The sequence below is a fragment of the Lycorma delicatula genome, chromosome 9 (assembly GCF_047948215.1).
Source record: "Lycorma delicatula isolate Av1 chromosome 9, ASM4794821v1, whole genome shotgun sequence".
NCBI lineage: Eukaryota > Metazoa > Arthropoda > Insecta > Hemiptera > Fulgoridae > Lycorma > Lycorma delicatula.
The window spans coordinates 10,066,973-10,081,235 of NC_134463.1; the positions used below are offsets into that span (position 1 = coordinate 10,066,973).

Consider the following 14,263-nt stretch of genomic DNA (forward strand, 5'->3'; position numbering starts at 1 on the left):
GCCAGATAATCACATTATTCCCTGAGAGAAAATCCTAAGAGAAAGCTTTGCTGGAATCTTTAAATGTAAATGTTATGCACAAACTATTTTTGCAAGAGTATCAGATTAATTTACCTTATTTAACGTAGTATTCTATTTTCAAAAATGATTTTAATATCAAATTTGGAATTCCTCATTCAGATACCTGTAGTATTTGGTAGTATAAGTATAAACTAAAATTGCTTGTAAAGAAAGCCCAGACATATAAAAACAAAATGAAACTGATCATATGCTGCACTTACATGAATTGAAAAGTTTTTTCAATTAAAATGCAAGTACAATGTGCTTGCACAAGCAGGTGATTGTGAAGTGTTTCATTTGACTTTATACAGAACTTGCCTCTTCCACACATTAAAACATGTGTTGTATTTTATGCATGCCAACTATGGCATTATGTTTTTGTGTCCATGACCTATCAAATGAAAAGGCAACTATGTTTACATACAGTAAAGTAACAGGAGAAAAAGGCTCAAATAATGCTCTGTAAATGTTACTGAAGCATTTTAATACATTTGGTGCTTCAAAAAGCAAACTGATCCTTTTCAGTGATGGATTTAACTGACAAAATAAGAACAGTACAATGATTCTTTTTTGTATAGTATTGTGCATATACTGCGCCTATATACTACAGAAATAGTTCATATTTTTCTGTTAGAGGTCATTCTTTCCTTCGAAATGACCAAGATTTTGCTCACATTAAGAAGCAGAAGAAAGTGAATGCTGCTGAAGACCGAGATGACTGGGATTCTTTGATTTTGAAAGCATGGCAAAATCCAAAACCTTTCATTTTGACAAAGATGACACGAAATGATTTTTATAATATTCAAAGTGCATTGGCATCATATTTTTTAAAAGCAGCATGCTCACAACTCTGTTTATGATCAGCAAGAATGTTGAAGGTTCACTCTGACAGTCATGTTTTTATTCGAGACACTTACTCATGCCCATGAATAAAATGCACTGTGAGAAGCGGCAAATAGCTTGCATTAGGATTAGATCTTTCACCGTTGTACACTTCTTTGGTTCTATTAAATAAAGCAAAATGTATTGATTTTAAACAATTAAGTTTGTGCCTAACAAAACCTAGCAGTAAGCAATTCTATAAAACATTTTGCGATGCAACAAATTTAATAGATAATGACGTTTGAGTGTAAAGTAGATAACGATGATAACATTGATGGATGTGAAGATGTGTAAGCAAATTTTTCAAAAACTATTACTATATTAAGTATTAATATGTAGACATTGTACTTGAATATTTTATTAACAGCTGCCTTTTTTAACTCTGAAGTAATGTTTTCTTTTGTTTTCATGTTATTTTTTCATTTTGATTTATTTTTCTATATATTAATGAAATTTATTAATTAGATAAAATTTATTTAATATAGATCTAGTGCACTGAATTTTAGTTTCCTAGTAATTAATTAAATTTAAACTCAGAGCATAAATAAAAAAAAAATAATGGACAAAACATTTGTTTTTTTTTAATAAGTACCATTTTTATGAGCAGAAACAGCCTTTGTCAAAACATAAAACTGAAATTTCAAAAATGTTAGTAACGTTTTTATTATTGCACTGTAGCAGAAAAATAGCAAAAAAATAGTTAATTTCAACAAGCAAAACAGTTTAACAATTTATGCGATAAAGTTTATTTTGGGAAGTTATTTTTGCTTTGTCAACAATCAAGTTTTTTTGACATGGGTTGTTTTCCTAAAAACCCTTCATTTGTATAATGTTCTAGTTGTAAAATCCTGCAGGGGACAAAATTAAGTGATTAAATGTTGAGATAAATCTTGAGTAAATTAATCTTAATTAAATCTTGAGTAAATCAAGATGAAAGAATGTATTTTCAAGTTCTATAATTTATGTGAATTAATCAAAAAAGAGACTTTATTTATCAACATTTGCAATCTGTTGAACCAAAATACAGAAATGCCAAAAGTAATCCTAGAAATTTATTCTATTGCAGATAATTGAAAAATGTGGGTGTGAATTTTACTTTTACAAAGCAACTGTGAACATTAATGTAAAAGTTACAACTGAGTTGTAATAGTGATTAAAAATTTAGGAGATAATTTTGAAATACTGGAACAATAAAAAATCTAGATTTAGTATTCTTAAAGATAATACTGCAGTTATAGATTCAGAAAAACTTTTTAAGATATTTATAATTATTTTTATGTTTAACATAACTTGAAAATAAGTTTAAAAATATTAATAATTATTATTAATGATCTATTTTCATACCGCTAAGATATTCGTTTAGTTGGAAGATCTTATTAGAGCTAATTATGCAGCACCTTCATGAATGGTGTTTCTATTGATTATTAACCAACACTATCACCAATAATTCACTGTTGAAGAGTTTGCATAAAAAAAATTGTTTGTTTAAAAAAAATTTAAAACTAATTTTCTTCATCAAAGAGCAATTTCCATGTAATCTGACAGCGTGAAAATGATTGTTTCTTAATATTTTTAAATCTTGTTTTTTTTTTTTTTTAAGGTACCGATAAAAAATTACAGAGATAGTTATTAATTTTTTATATCGTTTGTTTCAAGAAGATTAAGAATAATTTGAGAAGAAAACTGGATTCACAACCCAGAAAAGACAAAGATTTTTTAATTTCCTAAATGGTTTACCAGCCATGTTTGAGTATTCGGCTTATAAAATCCTTAATTCTTTGCAAATACAAAATTTGATCAGGTATATGAGTTTTTTAAATATATTAACAGTCATTTTCTTTATTATGTCAGCATCTGAAAGTATGCTCCAAGAACTTTCAACTTCTCAATACTCAGTATAAGTTAATACTTAAAAATAGTAAAAAATAGTAACTCTATTTCACTGTATTTGTGGTAATGAATAATTAAGAGTTTCTCATTAAGGATCAGAAAAATTAGAACTCCAAAATCCAGCATTTTAAATGTCCCTATAGGGTTACCTGCCTTTTCTCAATGACTTAGTGAACTTTTGAGTTCCTCAAAAATCTCATTTTCTTTTCGATTATCTGTAATTTTTCCTCATTAAAAGAAGGTGCAAAGGTGATCCAATCCATTTTATATACTGTATCTTCTTTTTTTCTATTAAATGCTTCTTTTGATGTCTTTGTTCTTCTATCTCTTTTTAGTTCTGCAGTCTTCTTTAATACGCTCTATAATTATGTTTTTTTTACTCATTAATTCCTACTTTCTTTCATATGAACATTTTTTTGGCATATTGTCTCTTTTCCCCATTACTTTTCTTTTCTTATTTTAATTTTTTTATTTTATTTTATCATAATGCTCAGCACTAAAATCATCTGTTAAATATTCTGTGATTCATCACACAAAATTACCGCGTCATCTACAAAAGTTGTTTGGTTTGTTTTTCTTCCTCCAAAATTAATCCCTTCTACATATATATTAAACAATAGGTTCAGGGCAGTATTTACCTTTTTACTATTTCTGAAATTTTTTTTTTTTCAGAAAATTTAAGAATATATTAATTGGTTGATGCAGTTTAAAAGTTTTTTATTCAGTGCCAGTCTTTTAACTTCAACATTTTTATGTCTTGTATTATCTATTATCTGTTTCATATACTCTGCTGTACCTTTAATTTTTTACCCTTCACAATTCCATCAAAAACCAAATTCTTTCCAGCCATAAATTTATGTCATGCTATTTCTCTTCAGCTCAGTTGTTGTCGAGCAACTAGCAATTCTATACGTACATAATTTGTTTACCTTTTAATATCCTTTTTGATTTTCATGTTCATAGTGGGTATCTGCCTCTTAGAATATCAGATTTCAATAACAGTGATTATCTGAATATTATTTCTTTCTTTGCTTGAGTGAATTTTATTGATATTGGTATTGGTAGAAGTATTATTAACTTTCTATTTGTGTATATAAATAGGTTTCCTTTTCATAGTAAATCATTTTCTTCATTATAAGCCTTCCCTTTCCATATTTCAGTCCAATTTTCTTCAAAATTTTAAATGTTTTGTTCAGTCCTACATTATCAGATGCATCCTCTGCATTATTAAATTTTTAAATAATGTAACTTTGTAGAAAAAAGATTCTTTTTTGTTTTGTTATTTAATTCATTGGTTCCCAAACTTTTCCAAGTCATGGCACCCTTTTTCAATTAAAACTTTTCCACGGTGCCTTACCCTAAGTAAAATTATGACTACTCGTAAGTAAGAAATAAAAATAAATGAAAGTCATGTATCTTCATTATTTTTTTACGTTATTAAAATTAAATGAATAATTATATATGTCTTGGTTCAATTAATTATGAAGTTTTTATAGTATTTCATGGCACTCCTGTGAAGAGGATATGGTTCGTCGGGGCACCATGGCACACAGTTTGGGAATCATTGATTTATATGATTAATCTTAGCAATTTACCTGAAGAAATTAATAATAATGTGTTTTACTTCTTTTATTAACAGGGAAGTTAATGGAACAAATTATGATTTAATGATAGTTGAACCATCTATTATTAATAGCTTTTTAGGATTTTATGATATGATTGGAAATCCACCAGTTGTCGGCATCATAACATTTCCTTCATTGTTAAATATTGGTATTGAATATGGTAATCTTGTAATACCTTCTTATATGCCTGTAACATTGGGGTTATACTCTGATTGTATGTCACTGTGGGAACGTTTCATAAACTTATGGATTGCATTATATCAGAATTTATATATAATAAATATGTATATGCGACCAACACAAGAAAAAATAATGAGACAGTATTTTGGAAATGTTAATAGAAATTTATGGGATCTAGAATCAAATAAAAGTCTACTGATTGTTAGTTGCGACTTATCTACAAGTTATCCTAAACCACTGCATCCTAATACAGTTTATGTTGGACCGATGCACATAAAAATTCCACCACCACCTTTACCAAAGGTTTGAATTAATATTTATACAATAATTGTTACTATAACCTTCTGAAAAAATATAGGGAGATTTTATATATATATATATACTACTAGAAGATATTATAAGATTTTAAATACAAGTAAAATAAATATTAAATTAGTTAACAATACCTATTGGTACTAGCACCATGTTATTCAACATCTAAGTTTCAGCCTAGAAGCAGATCCAATTCACCATGAACATTCCTCCTCCTCTATTCCCAATTAAACATTTTGATCCTCATAGTACTCATTTCCTTTCAGATCATCTAAAATTTTTATTCTTTTCTGGCCTCTAATTTTTTCACCTTTCTACTGATTTTTCTAGCATTGTTTTAATCAATATTTCACCTCAGTGGTATATTCCGTCCATTTAGGTTGTAGGTCTTGTACTAAGTTGATCTTTCTTAGCTTCTATTCTCATTAACTATCCACTTCATTTTTTTACTTTTCTGTCCATTTAACCTTCCACAATATCCTGGATGTCCTTATTTCAAATGATCCCAGCCTTTCTTCTCTTTTTTCTTAGTGTCTTTGATTTACAACCATACAGAACACTCCAAACGTAACATTTCTTTTAGATATAACTGTTTCATTCTGTTAATCGCTTCTTTATCATTGTTATGATTGTTTTCATTTTATTCTCACTTTCTCAATCTTCTGTTCATAAGGTACTTAGTATTTGTAAAAGAGATGAACCCACTTTACCCAAGAAATGCCATGTCTGGCATCAAGTTACTGAACGTAGTATTTGAGATTACACCTGAGTCCTCTTGGTATTACATACTACCAGTAACATTAAAAAACTACAAAATTCCCTTTGAAAATTTGGTTACATTCAAATAATCTAATTCTGTGAACTTTTCATATTCCTTTTTATTAAATTTCTCTTAAAATAATTATGAGTGTTTAAATTTCCTCTAAAAACTCTACTTATAATCAATTCTTGTTTCATAAATAAACAATGAAGCTGTAGTAAATAGTTTTAGATTTTTTAATATATTATTTACAGGTTTCTTAAATTAACTGTATTACCTTACAGTGGTTCTGGAGGCTAAACAGAAAAAGAGAGAGGTTTCTTAAATTGTTGCCCCTACTTACAGTAACGTGAAAATAGTCTGAAAACCGATATTATTTAATAAAAAGTAATTTTATTTAAGTTAAAAATCATATCTGGTCAATTTGTGAATATCTAGTAATTAATATCCTTTACTCTTAATCACTTCATATACATGATTTGTCATTGCTTCAACAATTGTACTATTCATTTTTTTGTCTACAATTGTACCATTCACAGTATGCTTTCATCATGAAACCATACTTTTATTATTGCTTTAATGAAGTCAATATAGTGGAACAATTATTTTTTGAGTAATTTTTTGACTATTGTCTAAAGATTTTCAATTTGGTTTCAGTCTGGGCAGTTGCCTGGACACAGGAGTACTTTAATATTTTGTTCTTCAAAGAATTTTTCCATTTTTTTGACAGTATGGCATGGCACAAAATCTTTCTGGAACATTCTATTGTCTAGTGGAATTTTTTTAAAGTTGTGACAACCCTTTCCTTCAGAATCTTGATATATCCATCACTTTTCTACATACCATCTACTGGAAGAAATAAACAAGGGTCATCAGACGAGAAACAACCCCAAAATATTACTTTCTGCAGATGTTTAACAGGTTGTTGTATATGAACCAGTGATGTATTTTCATCTAATGCATTTCTAACATACAGAACCCTTTGCCCTGGAACATAAAAATGAGATTCACCAGAAAATAATATTTTTCTAGAATTTTTTGGTCCAGGTAACATGTACTTTGATCCTCAAGAACCCTTTTTTGTATATTGCTGATGTTAAAAGCTGCTTTTTAGCTGACTGATGAGCTTTCCATCAAGCTGCAACATGTCTGTGTTTAACAGTTGTCACATACAGATGTGCTCTAATAGCTCATTCACTGTCTCTAATCCAACACCATCTCAGAAACTGTGTGTTGTGTTATACTGGAATGCTCGGAAAGGGATATAATTTACAAACAATTTTGTAGATATGTTCATTATTACGTATTCAAGACACACAGGAATATGAAGATATGATTTTGTAATAAAACATCTGATATGGACACTACATGATTTCCTTGTACGCCTATTAAATTACATATATTTGTTATATATTTAGATTTTTTATTACATTTTTTTTTGTTATTGAATTATTATTTAATATAATTTTTTTTTACAAATCACAGATTAATAATTATTAATAAATCAATATATTTAAATTAAAAAAAAAATTTTTAAAAAGTAAATGAAGTCAGATTCTCACTGATATGCCTTTCCCTTATAAGATTCAAATATTTCATTAATTAAAATTTTATTGGGTTAAACTCTGGAACCAATAAAAATAAGTACCACTTATGATATATCATTGAAAGCCGCAATGAGGGCTTATTATTGCAGTTAAGAAAAAGTTCAAAATCCAATTTTTTTAGATTTAGGGCTTTTTATTGGACACTTTTGGTGTTACGACAGCCTTAAATCCAAAATTTCAACATCCTACGGCTAATTGTTTTTGAGTTATGAATGTACATATGTATGTATATATGTACATTCATACAGACATCACGCCGAAACTAGTCAAAATGGAATAAACTTTCACAAAATACTATTTATAACATGAAAATTGCTAAATAACTTAAGAATAATAACGTCACATTATACAGACAACTTAAAAGATGAATATATTTTTGATTTGGTCAAGCAGTGTAGCCACAACATAGAAATGAATGAAAAATTCCTTATGTTCAGATTAATTGCCCACTACTGAATAGTGGCAGTGAAATTTTCTTGTGAGTTACAGTTACATTTTAAGCTTATAAAATTTTCATTTATTATTCAGTTACACTGAATGAGATGTTGATCAGCTGTACATTTGAAATATTTATCTCTAATGTATTTACATAAGTATTGGAACCTTTCAATATTTTGTTATCTGCCTATACTATCAAATTGCTTTTTAATAACTGATGGCGGCAGCATATTATATTTATTAGAAATGAAGATGGGCCTAGTAGTGGATTTTATAATATTCCGATAAAATATTCTTTTAGTAAACAAAATTTTAAACACAAATACGTACTAAATATGCTTTGCCATCTGCTTAAAAGTGATCACTTGGCAGGTAAGGGAAGCTATGCCATTAGTAGTAGAGGGTTAAAATAACTGTAGTTAAAAAGAAAGTTTAAACACACGTAAGTTAACTATATGAATTGCTATATGATAACAATCTCACTTTTTATCTTTTAGTTTTTCCTGTAAAGGCATTTAAACTTTTTAATAATATTACCACTAATTAAAATTGTTAATATAATGTTATAGTATGATTAAATACTTGCATAGCCCATTTATATTTTTTGAATCTTCAGGAAATGATGGATAATGCTGAAGATGGTATTATATATTTTAGTCTCGGTAGCAACATGAAGGGTAAGTCAGTGCCTGAAGAGAAATGAGAAGCATTCATTAAAGCTTTAAACAATTTCCAAAAACAACAGTGCTATGGAAGTAGGAAGCAGAGACAGATTTGCCTGGAAGACCCGAAAATGTTATAACAAGAAAATGGTTACCACAACAATCAATTTTAAGTAGGATGATGTGTGTTAATACTCAACCGTAGGCAAATGCATGTTTTATGTAACAAAATAAATATATATATGTTTTATGAAATGAAATGTTGCTTCAATTGAAGCAATTATCTTTGTGATTATATTGTTTCTCACTTTCGTATCTAGTGATATTACATACAGTTTTCTTGTATTAATATTTGTTTCGAAATTTCTCAAAAAGTAAGTTAGCTTTGAATTGTTCCATTCATTCAGTATATTGTTTATGTTAAAGTGTGTTTTTTATATTATCCTTATTTTAATTTGTATTTATTTTATGTAGGAGGGAATCGATGAGAGTGGATATCCATTTATGTTAATAATTATTCACATTGTTTTGTGTTGCTGACTTACATAATAAGACTATCATCAGTATACTGCTTTTTTTATTGAGATGATCCATAATAAATTACAAAAAACGTTCCAGTCACCAAATAAACAGATTTGATAACTCCTATAATGTGAAATAATTAATTTCTACACTGTACTTGTTGTGTATTAATAGTAATCTGTGGCAATAACCAGAATAATGCAGTAATTTTCAATTGCATTATGTATGAGAGGAGTCTCCAACAACACAGATAACACTGATTTAGCTAGAGTTAGTTCAACCAATTTTTTGTAGTTTTAGCTTATAATTGAATCGTAGCTCCATTTGTTTACTATGTAAATTAAAACCAAAATTTCAAATTGCCATTAGTTAACACTAAATAAATAATTATTTGCTTTTTATAGACCATACAGGAATGATGTGTTATTCTACGCATAGTAAAAGGAAACTTTTCTAGATTTTGCAGAAATGGATCAAGGAAAACTATGGATAAACCTTGTTCAGGTTTTATGTATTAACATAAGGAAATGAATTATGAATAATAGAGAATGTTATAGTTATATCAAATAATAATGATGCAACTACATGAATATAAAAATATATATATAGTGATTAAAATTGACGTAAAATAAAATAAAAATTTTTAAGGTATAAATTGCTAAATATTTATGTACTACGTTTAAGTTCACTGTACATGAGTAACATGAGAAGATTCAGTATACGTGATAAGTTATCAGTAAATCTTTTGCTACTGCAAAAGTAAATCTTTTACTTTAACTTAAATAAATTAATTGGATGATATTTCAGATCAATTTGTATTTTATTAATTTTAACATCAATCATTTACTTTCATCTCTCATTCACAACCCAGTCAGCCAGTCAGTCCAGTGGGATTTATTCAAGAATTATAATAATGAAGAATCTGAATCTGCCGTTCTACTAAAACCATCTGTTTGTTGCTGAAGAGTTCATTACAATTGTACCAGCGGCCCTGCTCAGCTAATGTACCATAATTATACTTGTAATATGTTCTTGTTCTAATTCTATATTTAATCTTACCATTACAGGCTAGTTGTTCGATTAATATGGCTTTTTTTATAAATATGAATTACTGTAGCACTGGAAAAATGTCAAGCCTAAATGGGATTCAAATCCAGTAGCTTCCAGATGAAAGGCTAATACATTACAATCACAGAGGCAGGTGAGTTGGTGTTACCTCCACAGCACCACATTTTTCAACAAAGACATTCTAGATCGATGTCAATAAAAAGAATTTATTTTTAAATAGATTAAAATGATTCGTATGATAATTTAAATAATATTCATTTGGAAATTATATATGCCAATTAAATACACACAATTGCACAGTTTACAAAAAATAAGATGTCTGTTAAAACATAAACTCTTTCTGCATTACTTCATTATTAAACTAAAAGTTAAGTCATAATCAATTAAAATTTATGATTAACTTTTAGTTAATTAGGTAACATACTGAAAAAATATTTTAAATACAAACATTTTAGACATATAATCATAACTCAGTTGTTTTTGCAACCATCTTCAGTGACTGTTATTAGCCTGGCATCTGCTAGGCTAATAACAGTATTATTACTTAGGCTTTTATGATTTGGCAGACATACAGGTAGAATGTGATTGAAACAGGTGTTTTATCTAAATTATGCTTATTCATAAAGTACATTACAGTTGTGTTTGTATTTATATAATTAATTATGTTATACTCGAACATAATTTCGAGTATAAGATAAGTGATACTCTATAATATATAAAAAGGACTACATTTTAACAGGCATGAACAAAATATTGTACTTTTTTAAAGTCAAAATTTATAAAATGTAACTCAGGTGAACAACTATAATTTAAAACATGTACTTAAAAATGTTACTAACTTTTAAATTACTACTGTTATAGCCCATCCAAAGATGAAGGTTTTTATGTCAGATTGGTCTTCAGAATTTTCAAGAAGCAGTTTATTATGGTGTACCAATACTTGGTGTACCGTTGTTTGGTGACCAAGATTTCAATGCTAAAACTTTATTGAATGCTGGTGCTGGATTAAAGGTTGAATTTCAGGATATGAATTATATGAAGTCAATATTCTTTTAGGTTGAATACAAAAATTATTAAACTCTTTTAGATGTAAGTCAAGATATTTTCTGAAATCCGAATCATATCTAATTGGGAGAAGAAGGTAGTCAGAGAGAACTATATAAGATAGTTTGTATTTAGCTATTGGATGGAATTAATTAGTATGGCTGCACCCAGTTTGTCCTTATGCCCAACAATGGAGGTTTGATAGACACCAGATAGGAAACAATGTTGCTGTATAGATCAGTAGGAAAAACTAACCCCCTACTGACCTCTGCCTAAAAATTAAAAAAATTATTAAAAATATTTAAAAAAAAGACAAATAATTTAATTCAGAAAAATACATATTAGTCAACATTTACATACCAGTTAAAACTTTAAGAAAAGGGGTGTGTTATAGTAATTGTTTTTAGGAGGACAATTGCCTTCACCTACTACTCATTGGGTATACTTCTTTTCAACACACAATATAAACTAGTAAAATATTAATTCAAAACCAAGGTATATGTTAATCAACACTTAGACATTGTAAATGCCCAAGTACACTGTAAATGGGTTGAATGTGTACAGATTTATTTTTTATTAATATTTATTAATGTTACTGCATTTAACAAAATATGTTTAAGGCAGTCTAATTTTTTCTTATTTCAGTTATAAGAAAAATTTGATGCGATTATCATTAATAACTAAAGATAAACCAATGTCAGCTGCGGATACTGCAGTCTGGTGGGTGGAATATGTACTAAGACATATCAGGTGCTTCACATCTGAAGCCGGCTGCATTAGACATAACTTTGTACCAGTACTACATGATGAATATTTTTGTTATCTTAGTGTTCATCATTTTGATGACTTTATTGTCAGTTTATTATGTTTCAATTATTGTCATTCTGAGTTTATTTTCAAGAAAAATTAACACTAAGAAAATTAAAAGAAACTAAAATGAAGAGATTTCTTTCAAAAGTAATGTAAGCAGAAATATTTTTCAAAAATTTATTGCTTATCTCATCAATGACAGGAGAAGAATTATTTTTAAGATATTTAATAAAGTTTAAAATTTCTGTTAAGTTCATTGGAGATAGAAAAAAGGAGTTTGGAAAATTTATTTCCATAACAGGGTATGGATTAGCGGAGGGTGCTGGATTATTAAGATTTTCATTTAATTTTTCTGTGTAGCTTTTACCTACGTGTGCAAAAAATGGGTGTTTAAAATATTGGGATCTATAGTAGGTTTTGATCTGCATTTACTTCCAGTTCATAGCATCTTTTCATGATTGCTTTATAACCGGTACCCACCTCATCCTTTTGATCGTTCAAACATAATAATTTTCATTGTCTGCGCTTTTTATGCTTTTCTCTAAGTCCTCGTCTGGAAAGAATCCCTTTGTTGTTCCTTCTAGATTCTTCCTTTTTTATTTCCTCTCTCTTATTTCTGAAGCTTCTCTAACTGTTAAAATATTTAAAAGTATTTGGTATCCATATTACAAATGTCATGATATCAGTATCCACTGTTTTTGTAATACAGGAAGTTCTTTATTTACGTTTATTTCAAATTGTCAATTTATATACCATAATGATAATTGTGTGAGTACCTAATATACTCAGTACATCATTTGTTTGCATAAATTTCTATTTAAATTATTATTTTCGTGTATTTTTGAAAAATTATCTTTTTTAAAAGATTGCAAAAGATAACTTTCCTGGTTTTTCACTTGAGATTTTTATTTCAAATCAATAGGTTTTAAAATATTAATGATCTAATTATGCAGTAACTCTATAAATGCAAATATCAGAATGTTTGTAAAAAAAATTTCAGTTTAATGTAATCTCTGTGATCCAGGATGGCTTTATCTTAAAAATCATGGACAAAATTAAAAAGTGGAGAGGTAGTTTTCAACATTTTTAATTTCTGGCTTCGTATAATAGTTGTAGAAGATTGAGGTTTAATAAGATGAAAATGCTTTGTAAAGTTATTCAAAATTCCAAAGTTTTAAGTTAGTCTGCAGATATTTCTGAACAGTTTTTGCCTTGTACCTCAAATAAACTTATAAAAAATTTTTGACAAAATTTACTATAGGAAGATGAAACAAAAAACAAAAAAACATTTTAATTTTAAGAGGTGGGGGTTGATTTTTTGAAAATTGTTTTCATTATTTATACATTATAGAAAACAAATTTGATTATGCATTACATTATATTTTGTAGATGAACAAAACTATATTGGTCTTTCATGACATTTTTTGAGGATATTTTTTATATATATATTTTCTATAACTATAATTTCTATAATGAACAATATTTAAAAAATTAACTAGATAAAAAGATTACTGTTCAAACTTGTAAAGGAAAAAGAAACCAATAAAAAGAATTAACACAATATTTTTAAAATGTGATTTTTATTTTATGTATTTTAATTCTATAAATTATTTTTCAAATACAGAAATATTTATATTGTATTTTAATTATATTTTTATGTATGTTTTGTTTATTATTATTACATTTCATGATCACATAGGATTACTTCAGTCAGTCTATTATCCAAATCTCTGATGGGACAGTTTGGGCCTTGTGGTTCTCCCAGACCTTTATCATACGTGCCGATCTTTGTAGTGTCCTTTTCTAGTGTTGAAAATGTTTGAGTTGAAAAGTTAGTGTTGAAAAGTGAGTGATTTTGTTCTTGATTTTCTTATTTAATTTTATGTTACAAAAATAAAATAACAGATATTCTGTAGTGTCTTCTGGTGTAAGGCCGATTTCCTTCAGATACTCATTTCTCTGATCCATCTGCATCCTGCCTTAGTGTTTTTCTAGTTGAGATTGTACTGTACAAACTGTTTCAGAAGTCTTGATTCTTGCATCCTTGTTTTATGTCCAAAGAATTCTAGTTTCCTCTTATGGGTGATATCAGTGATGGTTTCTAACTTTTTGTACACAACTTTGTTGGGCACAATCCATCACTGCCTGTCTTTATGGTATTTTTATTGATGCAGGTTGTTCCAATTTTCTGGAATCTTTCTGTCTGTTTGTCTGATTGTTTGTTCAGGTGGATGAGTGTTTCTGCTGCATAAGGGACTTCTGGTTTTATAAGTGAATTTTTGCATTTATTGTTAGGCATTTTTTATTGTAGATGTACCAGGTTACTTTGAGCTTTAGCTAGCTTGGTTCTTCTTATTTAGATTGAGGTTTTTTCGTTTAGATTGTTTATTATTTCTCCTTGAT

General features: G+C 28.1%; 1 pseudogene; it reads left to right on the plus strand.

Annotated features, from left to right (window-relative positions):
- The first annotated feature begins 1,176 nt into the window (after window positions 1-1,176).
- On the plus strand, window positions 1,177-11,229 carry LOC142330401 (UDP-glycosyltransferase UGT5-like; annotated as a pseudogene).
- Window positions 11,230-14,263: the final 3,034 nt, after the last annotated feature.